The sequence below is a fragment of the Lepus europaeus genome, chromosome 13 (genome assembly GCF_033115175.1).
Source record: "Lepus europaeus isolate LE1 chromosome 13, mLepTim1.pri, whole genome shotgun sequence".
In the NCBI taxonomy this organism is placed as follows: domain Eukaryota; kingdom Metazoa; phylum Chordata; class Mammalia; order Lagomorpha; family Leporidae; genus Lepus; species Lepus europaeus.
In genome coordinates, this window is record NC_084839.1 from 94,656,658 (window position 1) to 94,680,216 (window position 23,559).

Genomic DNA, 23,559 nt, shown 5'->3' on the forward strand with positions numbered 1-23,559 from the left:
GAAGTGTTTCTGGGCAAGACTGCGTGTGGCCCTTGGTTAGGCTTAAAGCCTGCTGGTGGGGGCTGGAGGGGTTGGCTGTGTACCTGTGGTTGTTGAGCTTGGGGTCCAGGGGGCTCTGTGTTACAGCTTGTCTACTTTTGCATGCATACTGTTCCCGGTCACGGAGGGGAGGGCGGTTGCTGGAGCGAATCTCATGAGTTCTTTTCCTCAGCTTAGTATAGAAATAAAAAGCCAGGAAACAAAATGCAAAGAGGCAGAAACTTTTATTTGATTGGCAAGTGATAGAGATCCGAGAGGAGAGCAGGCGGTGTGCCGGAGCGGGACACTGGTTTTGAAAAAGTGTCCTGTGTCGCTGTCTGTTCACTGGGTTATCCTACTGGGTGTTCCCATTGGACAAGGGGTTTCACATACATATGCTCATTGGCTTGGGGCTCAAGGAGATAGTGGGGGTCTCCTGAAGACTGTCTCCTTAGGGGCTTAGCCCCCTCCTCTGCTGGCTCAGGCTGGAAGATTGTAACTAACGTGAAGGCCTGGTTTAAAACCGCAAGGTCACACAGGGTCTCTTAGAGCCGGTCCAACTCCCCAGGTGCTCAGCCCCTTCCCCTGCCAGCTCTGGGTGGAAGATTGCACACACCCTGAAGTTGTGATTTAAAGCTGCAAGGTCGCACATGCAGCATGAGAAGCTGTTAGTGGGGGAGATGCCAGTCAGCCTGGAGACAGGCTTTCCAGCCACAGCCGACAGTTTGCTTGTGAAGGGGCCCACGGACTCCAGCCCCCGTGGTCAGCCTCATAAACATTGCCATTAAAATGCAGGTGTCACAACTGTGTTGCAAGGTGGTGGATGCTGCCCTGGGGCTTGCCCAGGGGAGGACTTTGTGGGTAGGAGAATGAAGGGTGTGGCCGGAAGGTGGAGACTGTTCTGTTCTGGAGCACTGGAGGAGAGAGCTGGGGCACGTGGCCCAGGTTCTTGGGTGGTTCACTCGTTCTTGCATTTGCTCAAGGTTTCCCAGGTTCCTGAGAGCCCATGGCTGACAGTGTGGCCATCACAAAGCACCCCAGACCAGGTGGCTGAAATAATGGGTGGTTGTGTCATGGTGCTGGACTGTGGCATGGGCAGGTTGGTGTCTGCTGGGGCCTGGCCACAAGGCTGCAGGCTGTTACCTTCCCACAGTGCCCTCACACGGCCTTTCCCCTGTGTGCACGCCTCTGCTGGTCTCTCCTGCCTCTTAAGAGGATGCCAGTCCTGTTGTACTAGAGCCCCACCCACACTGCTCACATTTGTTTCTCTTAATCGTCTGACATCCTGATCCGAAGGGCCGGGGAGCTGGGACTTCAGCTGTGACTCTGAGGTTGAGAGGGGTTCAGCCCTTGGAACAAGGGATCTACAGGACCTCACAGTGCCATCAGTGCTGTTTAAGGGAGCCCAGAGGGAACAATACTTCCCCCACCCAGAAGTCATCCCTGGGGTTCTTTTGAGACCTTGCTCTGTGGAGGGAGGGAGCTCCTGGAGAGGATAGGGTTGGGGGGCCTGCTATGGTTGAGCAGGCTCTGTAGACGGTGGGTGCTGGGACTTGGAGCAGTGGTGGAAGGCCGCGGGAGACCAAGAGGGGGCCCTGAGGCTCAGGAGTTGCTTGGCAGTGGCTAGGAGTGTGGAGTGGGGGCAGAAAGCACCCCCAGCCCTCCCAGGATGACTCCCAGGCCTCAGCTCACAAGACGACACAATGATAGGATGGGGGAGAGGGGTATGGAGTTACGCAGAACGGCTTCAGGATGCTCCTGGAAGCGTGCAGTGGCGGGATGATGTGGGTTTTCCGCGACCTCGCTGATGCCCGCTCCCACATGGTAGCCTTTCCGATCACCCAGTATGCCCAGGTTATCTCACCAGAGAATCCACCGTCTGTCTTTCCCTCCCTCCCTTCCTTCTCCCTCCCCTCCCGAAGGGGCTTCACAGCTCTTACTCAGGAGCCCGTGTTAATGGTTTAAGTTTATTTTTGTCAGCACGCTATTCCCCAGTGTCACAACCACGTGGACACCCGCTAAGTCCTGCAGGTACTTCAAAAAGGAGGCCGCGAGCCTTTGAAATGTGGTAGAAGGAGTTAGGCTGCCAGGTTTTGATCTGCAGCAAGGCTTAGATGATGAAAATTACACCTTAGGCTGGGGGCAAGATCTTAGGGAAACACCTGTGAAGAACCTGTAAGGGGGTGGAACAATTGTGTTTAAGAGGCTAGCCTTGAAGATGTAGAGAAGTTTTTTTAAAAGATTGATTTATTTATTTGAAAGGCAGAGTTAGAGGCAAAAAGAGAGAGAGAGAGAGAGATCTTCCATGCACTGGTTCACTCCCCGGATGGCCACAATGACTGGAGCTGAGCTGATGTGAAGCCAAGGAGCTTCTTCCAGGTCTCCCACGCAGGTGCAGGGGCTCAAAGACTTGGGCCATCTTCAGCTGCTTTGAGGGGATAGGGGTGTTTGGTGGCCGAGTCAGGTGTGCAGTCCTGTCGTCCTGACCCTGTAACCTAACCTTGCCACTTTCTCTCATCTGCATTTTTTTTTAAAGGTTTATTTATTTTATTTGAAAGAGTTACACAGAAAGAGGAGAGGCAGAGAGAGAGAGAGAGAGAGAGAGAGGGAGAGGTCTTCCATCGATGGTTCACTTCCCAGTTGGCTGCAACGGCCAGAGCTGAGCTGATCAGAAGCCAGGAGGAGCTTTCTCCAGGTCTCCCACATGGGTGCAGAGGCCCAAGGACTTGGGCCATCTTCTACTTCTATTTCAGGCCATAGCAGAAAGCTGGATTGGAAGGGAGCAGCCGGGTCTCGGTGCCCATAAGGGATGCCGGCACTTCAGGCCAGGGCGTTAACCTGCTGCGCCACAGCCCCAGCCCCTCTCATCTGCATTTTGCTTCTTGCTGTATACACGGTGGACTCACTGCCTGCAGTTTTTTTTCTTTCCTCAGTCCTGGAACATTCACAGGCAGAAATCAATATTCCAGAATGTGGAACCATCCGAGCTGAAGACCTGAGCCATTGCTTCCTTCCTCCCCAGGCGCCTGCCTGGGCGCAGGGTGATGTCCCTGTGGCTGGTGAGAGTTTGAAATTCGTGCTGTTGGGCTTTTTTTCCTTTCCATTCTCGTTAGCCAACTTCTACTCAGCCTGATCACCAGCGGTGCTCTTTGGAATTGATAGGATTCTAGCCCAGAACAGACAAACCTGATGCTTTTCCTTTTCAGGACTGTAGAAGTCCTGCTTGCAGTGGGACATTGTGGGATTGTTTGGAAACCAGCCCGTGGACTGGGGCCATCTCCTCGCCGTGCCTGGGAACCTCTGCACACGGGGTGATAAGCAAGGGCTGAGGTCATGTCCTTGGAAGCCCTTGATGAGCGCAGCCAAGTTGCCTGGGGTTGAGCTTTAGCCAAGCCCGTCTTGAACTTTAGCCAGACCACTCCTCGAGTCTCTTGGAGCTTTATTCAGAGTCTGCAACCAGCACTTTGCCAACTACAGTAAACTTCGCCTACAAGGGGTTCAGCAGGAACAAACACACTGCCCCTGGTTCTGCCCAGGTCTGCCTGGTGGCCTCACTGTGCGGTGCTGGCCAGGCCGACACCTCCAGACTGGTTCTGAACAGCAGAGAGCCGCGCGTGGGCCCCGGCTGGGCCCTGGCTGGGCCCTGGCTGGGCCCCGGCTGGGCCCCGGCTGGGCCTGGCTGGGCCTGGCTGGGCCTGGCTGGGCCTGGCTGGGCCGAGGGGGCATTTGTGAACTCCGAGCCCCGTGCTAATCTCACACCTTCTCTTTTCTTTTTAATAGAAGAGACAGTTGCCTTCAGCTCAGCCTGCAGGCCAGGGGATTTGGGACTGTCATCTTGACGTGTTTTATGTAAGGGGCAACACTTGAGGAAACTCATGGAACTCATGGAAAATGGAATTAAAAGATAATATTTATTTTGGTACAAAACACATGAAATCCATGCAGAGTTTTTATGTAACAGACTGTTTCCATGAACTTTTTTTTCTGAAGACCCCTCATATGCATGGATTTCAGACTGTTTTTGGTTTTGTACCCAAATAGCCTTCTTTCTCTCTCTCTCTCTCTCTTTTTTTGACAGGCAGAGTGGACAGAGAGACAGACAGAGAGAAAAGTCTTCCTTTTCCGTTGGTTCAACCCCAATGGCCACTGCTGCCGGCGCACTGCGCTGATCCGACCAGGTGCTCCTCCTGGTCTCCCATGCGGGTGCAGGGCCCAAGCACTTGGGCCATCCTCCACTGCACTCCCGGGGCCACAGCAGAGAGCTGGACTGGAAGAGGGGCAACCGGGACAGAATCCGGTGCTCCGACTGAGACTAGAACCCAGTGTGCTGGCGCCGCAGGCAGAGGATTAGCCTATTGAGCTGCGGCGCTGGCCTGCCTTCTCTCTTTTAATTGCATTTTCCACGAGCATTCTGCAGTACCCTTGGGTAAGACCTTGTCGTGACGGACACCGGGTGCCTAGGCTGTTCATGTTACTTCCCCAGGAAGATAATGTCCCTCAGCCCTGACTTTGCATTGACAACTGAGACAGAATGGTGCCACTCTCTGAAGATGAGGTTGTGAGGTGGCCCGACACAGCCAGACACTGTCCCTACTTGATGTGACAGGTGCAAAACGGCCTCCCAGGGCGTTGGATGCTCCAGACAGGTAGCTTCAGCAGACACCATGTACGGAGTATCCTGGGTTCTTGATCTTTTATCTTTTATGAGGACCAGTACAGGCAGAGAGCCGGCGCTGTGGCACAGTGGGTTAAGCCGCAAACTGCAGTGCCGACGTCCCATATGGGTTCTGGTTCAAGTCCTGGCTGCTCCACTTTCAGTCCGGCTTCCCGCTAATGCACCTGGGAAGACAGCAGAAAATGGCCCAAGTGCTTGGGCTCCTGCACCCACATGGGAGACCCCGATGAAGCTGCTGGCTCCTGGCTTTGGCCTGGCCCAGCCCTGGTCGTTACAGCCATTTGGGGGAGTGAACCAGCCGATGGGAGAGGTCTCTCTGCCCCTCTCTGTCTGTAACTCGCCTCGTGATTAAGGCACTAATTAAGATGCCCGTCCCCACATCAGGGTATTTGTGTTCAATTTCTGGCTGCAGCTCTGGACTCCAGCTTCCTGCTGGGCAGAAACGGGGAGGCGCTGGTGATGGCTCAAGTGACTGAGCTCCTGCCAACCTTGTGGGAGACCCGGATTGGATTCCTGGTGCCCAGCTTTGCCCTCCACCCGGCCATGTCTGTGGTAGGCATTTGTGGAGTAAGCCAGTGGCTAGGAGCCCACTCTTTCTCTCTGTGTGTCAAATAATATCTTAGTTAATTAAAGGAAAACAACAGGACAGAATCAGAGGAGTGTGTGTCCACATTCGGCTGAGGGCTGGCGGTGGTTTGTCTCGTGAAGGTTGGGGTGGCGGCAGCTAAGGCGAAGCTGCAGGGACCGATGCAGTCCTTGTCCCCAGCTCTGTTTCTGCCAGGGACAGGTGGGGGACGGGGGTCCCCTGAGCTCTAGGAAGGGTGACGTCCCTCTTCTGGGCCATCAGCCAGCTCTGAGGCGGGTGGAGCCCTAGTGCCAGCAACATCGACCCCACAAGGCAGTGGTCGTGGGCTGGTCCCAGGACACGGGGCATAGCCCTCTTGTTAACCCCGAGTGGCTGCACTGGAGTGAAGTGCCTTAGTTGTGAGTGACAGCAGCACGGGCCATCCTATCAGGTGCTGACATGTGGAGGAAATGGCCCAGGACCACCCGGAATACACTGTGCAGGCACTGGGGATTTGGATAGGGCTGGGACAACTTGCCTAGGGGTCCACACCAGACCCTGCACCTGGGACAGCTCGTGCGGTTGTGGGTGTTGCTGCACAGTGCCTCTCCAGAAAACCTCGCAGAGCCCCACGGGTGTGGCGCTGTGGTGTAGCAGGTAAAGCCACCTCTTACAATGCTGGCATCCCCATATGGGTGCCAATTCCAGTCCCCTGCTAATGCTCCTGGGAAAGCAGTGGAAGATGCCCAAGTCCTTGGGCTCCTGCTCCCATGTGGGAGACCTGGAAGAGGCTGCTGCCTCCTGGCTTTGGCTGCCATCTGGGGAGTGAAGCAGCAGATGGAAGATCTCTGCCCCCTCCTCTCTCTCTCTCCCTGTAACTCTGACTTTCAAATAAATAAATACATCTTTGACACACACAAAAAAATCTCAGTGTTCCAGTGAGCTTGGACAGTGCCTTGGGTATTGCAGCGGTGGAGTTTGGTCTAAATTAAAGTGGAGGAAGAGGTGCCTCTCCCTCCTGCTTGTTTGTTTGTGGAGCGAGATGCGCAGGATGCCAGTGGAGAATTTTTAAAGACGAGTGCATGCCTCCTTCATATTCCCATCTGCCTGAGGCCGGCGGTGTAGGAAGTCGTGGAATGAATCCCTGGGCCTTCTACCCCTCCGGGTGACCTTGGACCTGATGGGGTTAGCGTGCAGACGATGCCGGTGTTTTGCACAGGGCTTCTGCTTTCCTGGGGAGCTGGGAATCACAGGCTGTAATCAAGAGGTTTTGAATAAACCCCACATTCAACAGAGGCAGTGGGCGGACTTCAGCTAAGTCCATAAAGAGAGAGCTTGATGGCCGTGTTTACGTCTCTGCACGTTGTGCGCTTAGTGCATTGACAGGTTGTCGATGAAGTGCTTTTCTCAAAGCAAACACTGCGCCCTTCATTTTTCACACTTGAATCCAATATGGCCACCGGCACCTGGAAGTGGATTTTTAAGCAGCTTCACCCCGACTGGCACTGCTGCAGTAGGTCAAGGCTTGCGCCTTCCCCTTGCCTGTCCCTTGGCTGATTTCGCGTGGAGGCACTGTGCTCTGGGTTGTCCAGGCATCAGAGGACTTCGGTTCTCCACTACTCTTTGGCTGGGGTCGGCCGTCCTGCAGCCACCTGGCGCTGGGTTCCCTGTTGGTCTGATAAGTGCATCTTCTACATGTTGACCTGGAAGGGCCTGGTGTCCTGTAAAACCCACCGGGCCAGGGCTCTGAAAGGCTGGAGTGAGTTCTGAACTCCGAAACCTGTGAGGGACAACCGTTGACCCTTCTCTGCAAAAGTAAACACCTGGAGAAACTTGGTTAGCTGCTTCTGGGGGCCCGGATATAGGCAGCTCAGACAGCCACACATGCACACTCACTCACGCTCTAGCAATGGTCCAGGGAAGTCGGACATTAGGCAAAATCATTTTTGAGTTTCTTCTGGAGGCAACACAGATACGGTTGTGAGAGTGCACCTAGAAGGAAGAGTCTCGGGGCCAGTGCTGTGGCACAGTAGGCTGATCCTCCACCTGTGGCGCCAGCATCCCATATGGGCGCTGGTTCTACTCCTGGCTGCTCGTCTTCCAGTCCAGCTCTCTGCTGTGGTCCGGGAGTGCAGTGGAGGATGGCCCAAGTGCTTGGGCCCTGCACCTACATGGGAGACCAGGAGGAAACATCTGGCTCCTGGCTTTGGATCGGCGCAGCTCTGACTGTTGTGGCCATTTGGGGAATAAACCAATGGAAGGAATACCTTTCTCTCTGTCTCTCTCTCACTGTCTGTAACTCGACCTCTCAAATAAATAAATAAAATCTTAAAAAAAAAAAAAAAAAGGCAGCGTCTCAGATGCCAGTCCTTGCATTGCACCACACCCTGCCGCTTTGTTGGCAACACTTGGCCGAGAAGGCTGCGTTTGCTATCTTGCCCAAATCTGATGTTCCAGTGGTGATCGCCACCTTTTCCTTGTGTTAAAGCATATATTTTTACAAATCACGCAGCCTCCAAGATAACGCTGGAGAATTTATAAAGAAGAGTTAATTTTTAAAATCAAAATGTATGAACTTGCCTTATACTATTTTCATGATAGGCCTACTTGAATTATCTTTTTCTATTTGACTAAAATAGAATTCGATTTTTCTGTAGGGTATTTAACATTTTGGGGCGTAATCATGGCTAGGGATGAATTAATAGATCTTCTCTGAGTGAACTGTCAAGACCAGATCCCCTCTGGGGCTGAAATGTAATTAAACATGCCAGTGAACTCGCTGGGAAGTCCCTTCCAACATCTAAGGCTTAAAATATTTACCAGGGCTTCGCCTGTAATGCTCACCTCGCTGGCTCTGGAGGGAGCAGCAGGTTCTCTTTGTCCCGCCCCCAGCCTCCTGGCTTCCTTGTCCAGGTGGGAGTGGTGTTCTCAGATTGCCTGGAGGTGGGGCCATGTGTGTAGCCCCAGGCTGTGGGCCCTTTGGTGGTGCCTGCCTTGGAGCCAGGGCTGTGTGAGGTCTCCAAGAGAGGACTGCCGCTCCAAACCTCGCCCGTGCGCACTGCCACCCTGCTGTCTACTTGGGCCCCCAGACTGCGTCTCTCCACTTGGCAGTCCCCTTCTGTGTGGGTAGGGGGCTGGAGGGGACTTGGGGGCCAAAGTCCCTTGATGATTGCTGGCTGCCCTGCGCTCCCCCTGCCTTCTTTCTGTCCACCTGCTGGTCACAGCTATAAGGAGGCTCTGCCCGCCTTCTGCTCAGAGCTCACGCCGGGATTGCGGGTACTGTGTTCAGATAGAAATCTTTGAACATCGAGCAGTTTTTTTCTAGGGCCAGTTAAAAACATGGGTGCAGCCATTTGGGATGGAAGATCTCTATGTGTCACTGTCTCCCCACTTCTGCTACCTGCCACCCCCCCTATCTCCAGCTCTGCTTTTCAAATAAATAAGCCACATTGGTTTCAGGCACATACATAATATTTTGGAAGTGGTTTCTCAGACTCGTGCAAACAAGTAGACCTAACATGTGCTTCATTCTGTTTCTTTTCAGATTTCATATAGTCCTTTCCTACAAGGGGTGTTCCAGATCCTGCTTCTCTGCTGAGATTTGGGTTGCATTTGAGATTTGGAGAATTCCTGCGGCTTGCTAGCTCCCAGTGTGTAAGCAGCTGGAGAATCCGTCTTTCTGAAGAGTTCTGTGGTTTGCCAGCCAACCTCCCGTTAACTGTGTGCCAAAGGTAAGTGGGCAGTTTGGTGCCATAAGTAGGCAGGTGACTGGGTGCTTTGGCTTTGAGTGCTTATTTTGCAGAGTGAATTGTAGACTCATCAAATGGCGGTATAGTAGCCCTGATTCATCGAACCACCTTAAGTGGAAGGTTTCAAGGGACCTGGCTGGAAAAACTAGGTTATCTGCTTTCTAGTTTTGGTGTGGGATAATTGTGAGGGTGGTGAGCACCTCCCACCTGTAGGATGGCACAGTGCTTCCGCTCCGCCAGCCCTGCACACGCGGTTCTTGAGCGTGTTCTCTGTTGGCGCCTCCTGTATACTGCTCTGGGATGGGGGTATGGCTGCATATGCAGATAATACCTGCTTTTCCAGGGTGCTTTTAGTTTGATCCCAGCTTTGATGCAGAGAACAGAAGTCTACATCAGAAGAGAGACAAGCAGGTGAAAGATTCCGAGGACGGCTTTACCTGATTGAGAAACGTGCTCCCGTGTGTTCCGCCAGGGTCTTAGCTGTCATACAGCACAAGGATGCTGGGCCCTAGGGGTCCAGCGATGACTGGTATTAAGCAAAAATGTGCACCTGTATGGTAAAGCTGTTTCGTAGCTGGATCAGGTCGTTTGGGGCATTTGACTTAGACTCCCAGTGACTGCTGGGTGCGTGGGTGACTGAGGTGCTGTCTCTGGCTGAGCCGTCAGAAGCGGTTGTTGAGAAGGTGGAGTCTCCCCTCCAGAACACAGCCTCAGCGTTGCAAGGACAACCACCCCATACACGCTTTCCCCGAAAACCCGCCTGGGCTTCCCACATTTTCATAGTGCTTCAGAGGATCATTGAATCAGTAGTTTTGGACAGTGGGCTCTCTTGGTTCCTATGTAAATTTATGTCTTTAATAGAAATTAGAATTTCATTTTACTTGGTCTGAAACTGCTGTACTTGTGTTGCTTAACGACGGAGATGCGTCCAGGGAAATGGGTCGATCGGTGATGTCGTGGTTGTGCAGGTGTCATAGTGTGTACTTAGGTGGGCTGAGCGATCCACGCCGTCCCTGGGCGGTGTCGTTTTGTGAGACCGCTGTGGAACAGCTGGTCTGTCGTTGACCGAAACATGGCTGTGTGGGTCATGACCGCGTGGAAGCCTGGTTGAATGTGTGTTTTCTCCTGGACTCCCTTATTTATTCTTAATCTTCTAGGACTGCCTTCATTTCAGTTAAGCCCTTTTGGATGTGTAGTATTTAGAACAGCATAAAATTCATCTGTGTATTTCACAAGGCTGGGATCTATTTTGTCGTGTTAATGTTTCATGATGTCTTTTGGAGAAAATGGCACAGTTGTTTAGCTCATTGTTTGTTAAGCCTTACAGGGTTAGGCTCTGGTTTAGACTTGACAGCTGGGCACTCGTGTGGCATGGCCTGGTTTCATGTTCTCCTCCTTCCCTCCCCTTGTGCTTTTTTTTTTTTAATAAATATTTATTTTGCTTAATTGAAAGTCAGAGTTACACAGAGAGAAGGAGAGGCAGAGAGAGAGAGAGAGAGAGAGAGAGAAAGAGAGAGAGAGGGGTCCTCCATCCGCTGGTTCAGTCCCTAATTGGCCACAACAGCTGGAGCTGCGCCGATCCCGAGCTAGGAGCCAGGAGCTTCCTCCGGGTCTCCTACGTGGGTGCAAGTGCTCAAGGACGTGGGCCATCTTCTACTGCTTTCCCAGGCCATAGCGAAGAGCTGGGTCAGAAGTGGAGCAGCTGGGACTTGATGCCGGCACTGTAGGCTGGGGCTTTAACTCGCTATGCCACAGCGTCGGTCCCACCTTATGCTTTGCTGTCCTGACTGCATCAATCCTAGGATTGTGACCTCTTAGCTTCAGATCCCTTCCTGCATTCACCAGGAGTGCCCAAATGTCCCTTCTAGAACCTCAGCAAGACGGTCATCACTCGGGTGTCTCCGTTCTAATCCTACTTGATTCCTGAGACATCAGAGAACTCTTCTGACATCCCTGGTCACTCAGTTTTTTGCTAATTGTCCTCAAAGTAGAACCTTTTTTTTTTTTTTTTTTTTTTTTTACAGTGGACAGTGAGAGAGAGAGACAGAGAGAAAGGTCTTCCTTTTGCTGTTGGTTCACCCCACAGTGGCCGCTGCGGCCAGCGCACCACGCTGATTCAAAGGCAGGAGCCAGGAGCTTCTCCTGGTCTCCTGTGTGGGTGCAGGGCCCAAGGACGTGGGCCATCCTGAAGTGGAACCTTTTAAGATTGAGTCATTTGTAGGAGCAGTCATAAATCAGTCCCTCTGTCAATGGATATTTCAGGGGGAGTCACCAACCCTCAGATCTGATCATCAGAATCTTCAAATAGTTCATCAGTAACAGAATCCGATACTGTTTCTCTAGAAAGTTCTTGATCACCAGTGGCATCAGCAGACCTGAGGTTGCTGGTCGTTCTCTGGAAAGCAGGGAGCCCCGAGGAAGAAGCTTGCTTACCCACGGCGCCAGGGTCCATGTGAACACCCAGCAGGGGTGTACTACATAGAGGAGCCTGAATGTGAGAGCTGCACACCGATTACCCTGAAAACAAGAGTGCTCAGTGAAAATATCTGCAGCCAGTGATTGGTTTCTCTAAATTTGAAAGAGAGAGAGGAGACAGACAGTGAGAAAGAGAGACCTCCCACCTGCTGGTTCACTGCCCAAATGCCTGGGATGGCCAGGATGGGGCTGGGCCACAGTCAAGAGCCAGGAAACTCAATCCTGGTCTCCCACATGGGTGGCAGGGACCCAACTGCTTGGGCCATCACTTGCTGCCCTCAGAGGGCACATCAGTGGGAAGCTGGAATCACAAGTAGGGCCAGGACTCAAACTCAGGTACTGCAATGTGGGGTGCAGGTGTCTCAAACAGTATCTTAACCACTGTGTCAAATACCCAGGCCCATATAATTTTACTGAATCATTTTTGCTTAATAAGTTCATGAGATCCATACCACAACCCTGGTTTACTTTTGTGGCTTAGAAAAATGTTCCTTGGGGAAAACCAAGAGATGTAGCCATTTATGTAATACATATTTATCGTGAGCACCAACTGTATTATTCCAGCCAATTTTTCTTGTAGATAAAATGTGTCTCTGGAAGCTGTTCTCATGCCCTTGTGAAGTGGACTGGCCTGTGACACCTCTGGGACTGTGGTGACTCCCAGGGTGAGGGTTCTGTAGCCAGTCCCTGAGGCGGGGAGGGATCTGGAAAAGCCGGGGGATATTATATTTGGAACAAGACACCATGGGTCCCCTTGGCGCGGGATGGACTGGGTGGAATTGCTGGGTAATGGGTCCTTGAGACTTCACAGTTCATTCTAGTAATGATGGGTTTGGTGACCAGCATGTGCTGTTTGGCATCTCTGAAGTGCCAGTGGGAGAAGCCACAGCTGGGTCAGCCTCGCCACTGTGCATGTCAGAAAGAAGTGGCAGCAGTGCCGGTCTCGTAGAGCAGTAAGGGGGACGTCAGCCTCGGATGTGACCTGGACCCATGCCCGAGGCCCAGCGGAGGGGCCTGCTAGGGTCCCTGCACCTGTTTGCAGGTGGGGCACTGCCCTGCTCCCTGATCTCACCTCTGCACCTCCCACCTCTGATCCTACCTGCTTTGGGAGTGGAGGCAGTGGGTAGAGCATGGTGGGAGACGCCTTCCTCTTGCTGCAGAGTTGTTAGCTAACAACACGCATGATCTGCATTTAATCCCTCCCACCCCGTGGCCTATGGTTCCTGTTGTTGGAGGCTGTGACGACTTCCTGGGGACAGAGGATACTAAAGGCTCCACGTGCTGTCTGTTGGAAAGCATCCTCATGGCGGGGAAGATGTTGGTGTCCTGGGGAAGGAGAGGCGGTGACCCAAGGGCTGAGTAATTGAGCCCTGGATTTCATACACTGTGCCACACCCTGATAGGAAGATCCACAGTGTGGTTGTCAGCAGGGCTCCTGTCCTCCTCATTCCCACTGCACTGTAGAAGAGAGTGGTTCTGATGGAGCAGTGAGCAGAAGAAAATGAAAAGCTAAGCCGGGGCTGGCGCCGCGGCTTACTTGGCTAATCCTCCGCCTGTGGCGCCACGCCGGTACCCTGGGTTCTAGTCGCAGTTGCTCCTCTTCCAGTCCAGCTCTCTGCTGTGGCCCGGGAGTGCAGTGGAGGATGGCCCAATTGCTTGGGCCCCTGCACCCACATGGGAAACCAGGAAGAGGCACCTGGCTCCTGGCTTTGGATTGGTGCAGTGCCGGCCATAGCGGCCATTTGGCAAGTGAACCAACAGCAGGAAGACCTTTCTGTCTGTCTGTCTCTATCTATAACTCTGTCAAAATAAAAAAAATTAAAAATGAAGAATTCCTTTAAAAAGAAGAAAGAAAAGCTAAGCCAAGTCTGTCCCTCTGACATCCAAAAACGTGTAACAGTATCCCTTTGAGTAAAAGTTTTACTGCTTACCTTTATCATAGCCTCAATTGATGGAAGAGTAAGTTTTTCCCCGTTTTTTGCCAGTATTTTCTACGTCTATTTTGTATCGGTATAGCAAAGTACCTGAGACTGAGTAGCTCCGTAAGGAAGAGAGGTGGAGGTGAATTTAGTGCCTGGCGCAGTCCGCTGCTGAGGGTGGCATCTGGGGATGGCGTGTGCCTGGCTGAGGCTCGAGGTGGCGTGGGGCCTGCCCTGTATGTGTTCAGATCCCTGTCTTCTTACAGAGCCACCGGGATCCAATCTCGGAGCTCCCCCTCACTCTTAACTAATTCTGGTCACGCCGTAGTCGCAAGACGGTTCCTACCTCTTGGTCCCTCCTGGCGGTGGTTGATTTTCAGCTGTGCCCAAGTCGCATCCGAGTCGTAGCCGGGTACTTAGGAAAACCGCCTGCCGTTTCTCCTCCCTTGGATCCCAGCCCGGCTTCTTGGTGTTCCGAGATTCCTGGTAGCTGCCTTTGCCCCATAGGGGTTGTTTAGAAAGCTGTGTTTTTTTTTTTTTCCACACCAGACCCATTGCTTAGTCATTCCATTTTTAATGGTTGTTTATTTTCTTTAAAAAAAAATTTTATTTGAGAGGGTAGAGAGACAGAGCTCCCATGCACTGGTTCACTCCCCAAATATCCACAATAGCTGGGGCTGGGCCAGGCTGAAGCCTGCAATAGCCTGCAGTAGCCAGCAGCCAGGAACTTAATCCAGGTCTCTCATGTGAGTGGCAGGGACCCAGCTCCTTGAGCTATCACCTGCTGCACCTTAGCAAAGGAAGCTCGAATCAGGAGCAGAGCTGGGATGTGAATGCAGGCACCCCCGTATGTGATATGGAATCCCAGCTGGTGTCCTAACACTAAATGCCCACCCCAAAGTTTTTAGGGCTATGGCTGGAGGGCCAGAGGCCCTCTCTTACCTGGAAGTCAGTTGCTGATTTTCTGTAGAGGTGCCCATCCTAGCCCTCTTACTGCCGCTTACAGGGGCCCTGAGGAGGGTGCCAGGGAGGAGCCTATGCGGCTTGGCTGATGGCTACTTCCCTAGTGGGTCCTGAGTGCCAAGAGCCTCCCATCTGTAGTGGCTGGATCTGTGATGATTGGCTGAGTGATTGTCCAGCATTCCTTTCACCACGGTTACCCTGGCAGGACAGTCACCAGGGCATCTCTGATGTACAGGCACGTGGTGGGAGCCTGTCGGTGGGCCTACGCCTCCCGGGTACCATTCCTTGTCTCCTGTGCAGGTGCAGGTAAACACAGGCTTGAAGCTTCCGGAGAGCGTAGGTGAACCACCCAGGGCCACCGTGCCGAGTGTGCCCGAGAGCTTGACCCAGGTCTGCTGCTGCCCCAGCGCTGGCCCCTACCAGTACCATTTCTGAAGAAACCTTTTCACAGTGTTACCGTAAAATCAACGGGGAAATCCAGTCTGATAGATGGAACAAAACTAAAGCTCATGCTGCTTTGGCTGCCCACAATGGAGAAACAGTAGTAGCAGGCAGGGGTGGACACACGAGGTCCTGGGGACACCCCTCGCCACTGTGCAATGCCCCAGGACTGCCAGACACGCTCAATACCAAGCACACGTGAACAGCTTCCTGCGTGGACTCTGGAGCAGCACACTCTGGTGGGAACGCATAAAGTCATCCCCGCCCTGGTGCAGAAGTCTACTTCTGATTCCCCGGGGACTCCGCGTTTAGTTTCCTGAAGGCCCACACCTGCTGCCCGGCACACACGGGCTGGCAGCACTGTGCTGTCTCTGGAGGAGAACTGCAGGGATGATAGGATATAGAGCTGTGTGCGGCCCCTCTCTTTAGTGCTCCATCCACATCGTCCGCAAGCCCAGCCCAGGGGTTCTTCAAGTAAGATACGCAGCCAGGGTATTTGTAACCTTAACACCCAGATCTGAATTACCACCAGTCCTTGTTGTCCGGTGCTGGTCTGTACCAGGCAAGTAGCATAGCCTCTCTGGTTTCATTTTCTTCTTGTATAAGATGTAGCAGCATGAGCTTTAGGGTGTCTTTCTCAGAATTGATTTTCCCACTGATTTTATTATTATTATTATTATTATATTGTATTATATATTATTATTATTATTGTATTATTATTATATTGTAAACATTCTCTTTGGAAGGGGTGCCGGCTCCCATGATGTCATAGTTTGATGGGGGCCGGTGCTGTGGCGTAGCGGGTAAATCTGCTGCCTTTAGTGTCGGCATCCCATATGGGCTCCGATTCTAGTCCTGGCTGCTCCACTTCTGATCCAGCTCTCTGCTATGGCCTGGGGAAGCAGTAGAAGATGGTGCAAGTGCTTAGGCCCCTGAACCCGCGTGGAAGGCCTGGAAGAAGCTCCTGGCTTCAGATCAGCTCATCTCCAGCTGTTGTGGCCAACTGGGGAGTGAACCAGTGGATGGAAGACCCCCCCCCCCCCCCCCCCCCCGGTTTGTGATTGAGGAGGTTGTGTGCAGCCTTGCTGAGAGCGTGCCCCCAGCCCCCACAGCACACTGGCGAGGATCCAGCGTGACTACTGCCTTCGAGAGGCCAGGAAGGGCCGCGCTTCCAGTGGCCGTGGCTGTTGCCCTGCCACAGCCGTGCCTTGCCCGACTTTGCTCCTGGAGGCGCATGCGCAGGCTGTGGTCAGAAGCAGCCAGCGCCAGTGTGGACCCCTAGCCAGAGGGGTCGCAGCGGCCATGTCCCTCCTGAGCACCCAGGCCCTTAGGAGGTGGGGGGGACTCGGGAGCTGGTTTTCAGTCATCCGCCTTGTCTCCACCTTGTCTCCCGGCTGCTGACGCCGTTCTGGGTTTGAGTTCATTTGTTCCCTTCTCATTTCACGTGCTTGGTCCATAACTGCTACGTCTCCACGAAACGCACGGATCCCCGTTATCCCTGGCGGATACGTCCCAGGACCCCCCATGAAAGCCTGACATGGCGTAAAGCCCTGTTTTCTCCTGGGCAGGCCAACCTGTGGTGAAGTTCAATGTATAAATTAGACACAGTAGGAGACTAACCATGATAAAGTAAAATAGAACCGTGATCACCGTGGACCCCTGGAGTTATGGGAATGCGGTCTCTCCAGATGCCCCAGTTCCTCATTAAACAGCAGGGCCTGTGGGTCCCTGAAGCTGCCTGCCCCCACCCCTGCAGCTCTCACGGGGAATGAGTGCGAAACACAGCAGACTTGACCCAGCCCGACTCCCGACCCCACCCCAGGCTTGTCTCTTAACTGCTTCTGTGAAGGAGGGAACGACAGAGGAAGACCTCTCCCATGTGCTGGTTCACACCCCAGATGCCCGCAGCAGCCAGGGCCGGGCCAGGCCAAAGCCGTAGGTGGCAGAGGCCCAGGCACTCTGCCCATCTTCCCCTGCTTTCTCAGGCTCGTCAGCTGGGAGCTGGGTGGTAAGCGGAGCAGCCGGGACTTGAATCAGGGACTCCGATGTTGCGTGAGTGTCCCAAGGCAGGGGCTTGAGCCACCAGGTTTGTGTAGAGGGTTTGAGACATGCACCCAGGAGTTTTGTCGCAGATCTTGTAGTTACATTCACAAAGAATGTCAGAGTAGAAGTTCTAGGGGAGCCACACACGGAAAGTAGCTGTTCTCTGTCTTTAGCCTTGTTCTGGCGAGGCTTCTTGTGGGGAAAAGCTAAAAGCAGGCCATCTTTTTTTTTTTTAAGATTATTTATTTGAAAGTCAGAGTTACACAGAAAGAGAGAGAGGTCTTCCATCTGCTGGTTTACTCCCCATTTGGCCACAACGACCTGAGCTGTGCTGATCCGATCTTCTGGGTCTCCCAGGCAGGTACAGGGGGCCCAAGGACTTCAGCCATCTTCCAGTGCTTTCCCAGGCCATAGCAGAAAGCTGGATTGAAAGTGGGGCGGCCGGGACTCTAACCAGCACCCTTATGGGATGCCGGTACTGCAGGCAGCAGTTTTACCCACTGTACCACAGCGCCAGCCCCAGTGCAGGCCATCTTTGAGCTGACCACATTTTCTAACCCAAGAGCTCATTTTTTAAGACAGCTTTCTGAAACCTTGGTCGTGTTTTCCCAGCGCTTGGGTACCCAGCCTCTCTGCAGTGTGGGCTTGGGGGAGGTCTCTGGAGGAGGGGTGTGTGTGTATGTCTGTGCATGTGCCACACGTGTGTGCTGCCATGGCTGTGTGTCTGCCTCTCTCTGGCCTTCCTCTCTCTGGTCTGGATGTGGTAGGAGAAGTTAAGCAAGAGGCCTCTGGTCTTGGGATTCTAAGGATGGTCCTGCACGGGCAGTTTTGGCTGCTGCAGTGCACGGAATCTGTAGGGGAAACGTTAGCGAAGTCAGGAGCTCGTCTGCCATCCGAGTCTCATGTGTGGGAGGATGGAGCAGGGGTTCCCAGAACTGCTGATGTGCTTGCTGGCTTATGCCGGCTGAGTGAGGCCGCGTGTGGAAGGAGTCTTGGTTAGGTGTGGGGCGGGGTGGAGCTAGGCCTGGCCCCAGTATCTCTGCCTCTCCTCTCTCTCCAGGCGCTCTCTAAGTCAGTGCCTGCCAGCTGCATGCTAGGGTCACCTGGGAGGCCCAGGGTCCTCTCTGGACCAACCTGGAGTAGAATGCGGACGGGGCCTGGCCATCTGCATCGCTACACCCTGTGATTTACACTGGGGAACCTTCTTCTCTGAGGGCCTCCATCTGCGAGTTTGCCTGCACTCACATTCACACTTTAAATCATGCACCAGTCTTCACAATCCCATGCCACGGCTAATTAGTGTTTGCTGGTGGTTCTGATCCTTGGTCCTGATGGGGAGCTCACTCTGGGTGGAGGCCACCTCATGTGCAGAAATTAAACAGAGTGTAGAGGAGAAACAGGAAGCAGCATGGGCACGTCCCAGCTCGCCAGCAGAGGGCGCACTCCTGCCTCCTTGCCATGCCTCGTCTTTCCAGCACTGGTGGTCTGGTGGGGGGCACGGTGGGTCCCTGGAAGAAGTCAGCAGAGAAATCACACTGCAGAGTCCATGTCACCACATAGCCAAAATGGTCATTTTTCTTCTTAGGGATTTTTTTTTTCATGGCCCTTATTTTTACCCGGTGGGTCTGTTATCTGGGTCACCAGTGGAGCCTGGAGGGATGGATGTATTTATAACCTTCCGGCAGGAAGTGTGTATACACTGCTCTGCCAGTCGCCTTATCCCCCAAGTGTTGGCCGTGTGCCCCGTTACATAACCAGACCCTCCGTCCTTGGGATTGGACTCCCTTATGTTGTAGTGTTCTGCTGACCAGGACGGGAGCCTCTGCGTGGCCAGAATGATTGCATTCTGTCCTTTTTAAACTCCAGAACAGGATGCTGGAACGTTCCATGTTTCCCCAGAAGGCTGACCCCCATGGAGTCCGGCTCTGTCACTTGGGGTAGTTTGCTTGCAGTATGGATGACCTGTTTGGGGTGGGGGAGGCTGTCGCTTTGACTGTTTCAGGAATGGAAAACGTAAACTGGAATATGGAACGCATTACCTGATCACTTGTTTTTTTTCTGCAAAGATACAACCGATAAACCAGAAATTCCTCATTCTCCCATTGAAACCAAATTCTGAGCAGATTGTGTGCTAAAGGGCCCTGAACTCCATTGTTCAGTCCAGGTGCCCTGGGCTTGGGCCATCCCTCACTTACCCACGGTGCTCTTCCTTCTCCACACCAGGTGCTGCCACGTTAGGTGCCCTTTCCTCTGTCCCCCTAGGAGCGTCCCACTGCCCCCATCTTGTCCTGACGCATTCCAGGAGTCTTGTTCAAGTTCATGGAAGATGCATGTCATGGAAAAAACTCTGCATGGATTCAATAAAGTTTCTGCACCAAAATAAGCTGACTTTTTCTTAAAAATTATCTATTTGAGAGTCTGAGAGAGAGTGTGCTCACGTGCTCCCTCCCATCTGCTGGTCACTCTTGCAATGGCTGCAGCTGGCCTAGGGCGGAAGCTGGGAGCCAGGAACTGAAGCTGGGTCTTCCACATAGGTGACAGGAAGCCAATTACCCGAGCCATTCCCAGGACCTGCCGGGGTCTGTATTAATGAGAGGACAGTCAGGAGCTGGATTTGAGAACCGAACCCAAGTTCTCTGATGTGGGACGTGCTGTCCTAACTGCTGGGCTAGACATCTGCCCCCTGAAGTGAGCTTGTAATTCCATTCTTCCATAAACCTTTTTTCCTAAAGATTTTTAATTATTCGAGAGAAAGAAAGAGGGAAAGGGAAAGGGAGAGGGGGAGGGGGAGAAGAGAGAGAGAGAGAGAGAGATCTTAGATCCACTAATTCACGCTTCACGCCCCAGATGACTGCAATGGCCAGGGTTGGGTCAGGTTGAATCTAGGAGCCAGGAGGTTCAACTGGGTCTCCCATGTGGGTGCAGGGACCCAAACACTTGGGCCATCTTCTACTGCTTTCCTAGGCCATTAGCAGGGAACAGCTGGCAAATGAACTGACATCCATATGGGATGCCAGCATTGCAGGCAGCAGCTTTACCCCCTACACCAACAATGCCAGCCCTTCCACAAACTCTTTGAAGCACTTTTGTAGCTGTGTGTTGAAATTAAAAGTGCAGAGGCCGATGCCGTGACTCAACAGGGTAATCCTCCACCTTGCGACGCTGGCACACCGGGTCCTAGTCCCAGTCGGGGCGCCGGATTCTGTCCCAGTTGCTCCTCTTCCAGGCCAGCTCTCTGCTATGGCCCGGGAGTGCAGTGGAGGATGGCCCAAGTGCTTGGACCCTGCACCTGCATGGGAGACCAGGAGAAGCTCCTGGCTTCGGATCAGCGCGGTGTGCCGGCCGCAGTGGCCATTGGAGGGTGAACCAATGGCAAAAAGGAAGACCTTTCTCTCTGTCTCTCTCTCTCACTATCCACTCTGCCTGTCCAAAAAAAAAAAAAAAAAAGAAATTAAAAATGCAGAGATATACTATGCAAAAATTAATCAAAAGAAAGTGGTTATATTAATATCAGATAGGAACATTTAAGACCAAAGACAGGGATAGGAAGGTCTCTTTACCAAGAAGACATAATATTTCCAAGCATGCATGCACCAGACAGCAGAGCTGTGAGCTAAGCAAAGCAACATTTGATGGAATGACACTGACAAGGTCTGCTTGGAGACATGCACAGCTCTGAACAGTTGTTAGAGCAACGACCCAGAAAGTCAGCGAGGAATTAGAACTCACCTTCATCCATCGGTGGGATCTGATTGATGGATGGCACTCTCTCCAACAGCTGCAGAGTGGACATGAGCTTCTCAAGCACCCACAGAACATTAGACTGGGTCCTGGGCCAAAAACCAACAGCAGCAAATTTTAAAGAATCTAACTCACACAGTATGAGCTCTCTCACACTGACATACTTTCTAGGGGTGGGCATTGTGGTGCAGTGAGTTAAGCCACCACTTTTGGGGCACCCTTGTCCCTTATCAGGGTGCCTGGGTTCATATCCCATCCTCACTTCCATTCCAGTTTCCTGATAACTTATACCCTGGGAGGCAGTGGTGATGGCTCAAGTACTTGGGTGTTTGCCACCCACATGGGAGATCTGGATGGAGTTCCTGACTTCTGGCTTTGGCCTGACACCACTCCTGGTACCTGAGTCTGCACTTGTTTCAATATTAAAAGTTAAAATATATATATAAAAAAAAAATTGGGGTAGATGTTTAGCCAAGTGATTAGAGTACCTAAGTATCTTTCTCTCCCCTTCCTGAATAAAGGCATAAACAAATAATAATTTTAAAATTGTTCAGAAGATCAACTTTTTTTAAAGATTTATTTATTTATTTGAAAGAGTTAGAGAGAGAGAGATCTTCCATCTGCTGGTTCACTCCCCCAGATGACTGCAGAATGGCCAGTGTTAGGCTAGGCCAGAGCCAGGAGTTTTTTCGAGGTTCCCAACATGGGTGCAGCCACTTGGGCCATCCTCTGCTGCTTTCCCAGGACATTAGCAGGGAGCTGGATTGGAAGTGGAGTAGCTGGGACTGGAACCGGTGCCCATGTGGGATGCTGGTGTTGCGCTAGGGGGTCTTTACCTGCTATGCCACAATGTCCGGCCCCTCAACTTGTTTCTTTTAGGACAAGTCTGTAGTTTAGGGTCTAAAAAGTTTTCTATATTTACATGGTAATTGATGAGAAGTCATACAAGGTAGAACTAGAATGGGGGCAGGGAGGAGCGGGCTCATTTAAAGGTTGCTCTAGAACATGTTTGCCTCATCAACAAATGTCCCTGTCCCTGTCCTCCTCTTGGGGCCCCATCCTGTGAAGGGACTTGAAAAAAATCCATGGACATGGAATGAAAAGGTAGGGACTCTCTGCTGCCAAGTCTGTGAAACCCGTGTGTGGATTTTTCACAGTACGCATTTTCTGGGAATGTTTCTGCAAGCCCCCTGGATGCCTGGAGTTCACATGTACGGAGCGTGCACCAGGCAGGGAGGGCTGCCAATCACTGGTCTTTTCAGCTGCAGCCGCAGGGGGTGACTACTGTCCCTGCCTGGGTCTGAGTTCACGTGCCCAGGGTGAGACCTTTCCAGACATGGGTTTTATTTTCTTAGCAGAACCCAGAAGAGCCGATGCCTTGTTTTAGGTGGCAGTAAGCAGAGTACCAGGCTCGAAGGTGCAGCCACAGTGGGCAGGCGACTTGGGAAGGGTCGCAGAAGCCACCAATGTAGTACTAGCTCTGAGCACCCCTGTCTTTCTACTTGGCCTTTGTATTTCCTTTCCTGATATTTGATAGGTACAGCATGTCCTTAGGTGTCATTTATACATTTATGGGGCATGATAATAAAACACATACCTAGGAGCATACCTCCCAGTCTAAAAACTAGAATGTTATCACTGTCAGGGTACTTCAGAAGGTCATGGAAAATGCTTATCACAGAAAAATTATGCATGGGTTTCAAATGACTTTTGCTCCCAATGAAAGTTAACCTTTTGCTTCTGCTTTTCCATGAATTCTCTACAGTACCCTCATAGTATGAAAACCACAGTGTTTTGCCACCTCATCTTACTCCGTTACCTCTTCCCACAGAGGTTGTTTTGGAATAGCTTGGGATTAAAAGAAGTTATTGGGCAGATGGCACAGAGAGTTCTCATACACCCAGCTTCTAGGTTCCCCTAGTTTTAGCATATTAGGTTACCGCAGTTCCTTGGTTCACAACTAATGAGCCAAGCAATACTAATGCATTATTGCTAACCAGAGCCCAGTGTTTATTTGGGTTTTTTAGAATTTTGTCTAGTGTTCTGTTTCTGTCTTGGGAGTTTTCAGGTGTTCTCAGGATCACATGGGGTTATGTGTTTGGGAGAGGAAGACACCAAAGGTGAAGTGCCCTTCTCGTCACATCGTGTCAGAAGCACACGCCATCTGTGAGACATGAACCACCCCCAGCAGCGACCCTGACCTCCATCCAGGCTGCAGTAATCATTGGCAGGTGTTTCCCCCACACCAAAGGGGGTTTCCATGCGCATCAGGGTGGGGAGTGATGCTCCACCTCCTTGGGAACAAAGTTTGTACTCAGTTATTTAGAATTCTTCCCCCAGCAGGACTTACTCATTTTCAAGTCTTTCATTCTCTCTTAAAAATCAGTCTCGGGGCCTTGCTGTGGTGCGGCAGGTTAAAGCCCTGGCTTGAAGTGCAGGCATCCCATACGGGCGCCGGTTCTAATCCTGGCTGCTCCACTTCCGATCCAGCTCTCTGCTATGGCCTGGGAAAGCAGTAGAAGATGGCCCAAGTGCTTGAGCCCTGCACCCATGTGGGAGACCTGGAAGAAGCTCCTGGCTCCTGGCTTCAGATCTGCTCAGCTCTGGCTGTTGTGGCCATTTGGGGAGGGAACCAGAGGGTGGAAGACCTCTCTCTCTCCCTCTCCCTTCCTCTCTAATTTCTGTCTCTCAAATAAGTAAAAATAAATCTTTAAAAAAGTTTCACTGTGTATATAAGCCTGAGCAATATTGTTTAGCCTTGCTTGTTTCGAGGCCTTTTGCAAAGAGCACCGTGTTGTATGCAGTCCTTAGACTTCTCCCCATCCCAGCTGTTCCTCAGTCATCAGTGTGTTTGGGGAAGCCCTGGTTTCTTTGTTTTCACTGCTGTGTGATTAATGGAAATTGTGCTGTGATACCACCCGTATCCCTTCCCCTGTTGTCTGGGCTACTTGGTTCTCCTCCCCCACTGTT

General features: G+C 52.2%; 1 protein-coding gene across 5 annotated transcripts in view; it reads left to right on the plus strand.

Moving 5' to 3' along the window:
* NCK2 (NCK adaptor protein 2) overlaps positions 1 to 23,559 on the plus strand; it is a 160,062-nt gene that overhangs the window by 75,364 nt on the left and 61,139 nt on the right. For 3 of the 5 annotated variants that reach the window (XM_062210039.1, XM_062210037.1, XM_062210038.1), the window contains exon 2: positions 8,803 to 8,989. The gene's annotated coding sequence lies outside the window, so the exon portion shown is untranslated. Of the gene's footprint in view, positions 1 to 2,951; positions 3,078 to 8,802; positions 8,990 to 23,559 lie in introns of all 5 variants that reach the window. The other 2 variants (XM_062210040.1, XM_062210036.1) reach the window with 1 other exon arrangement.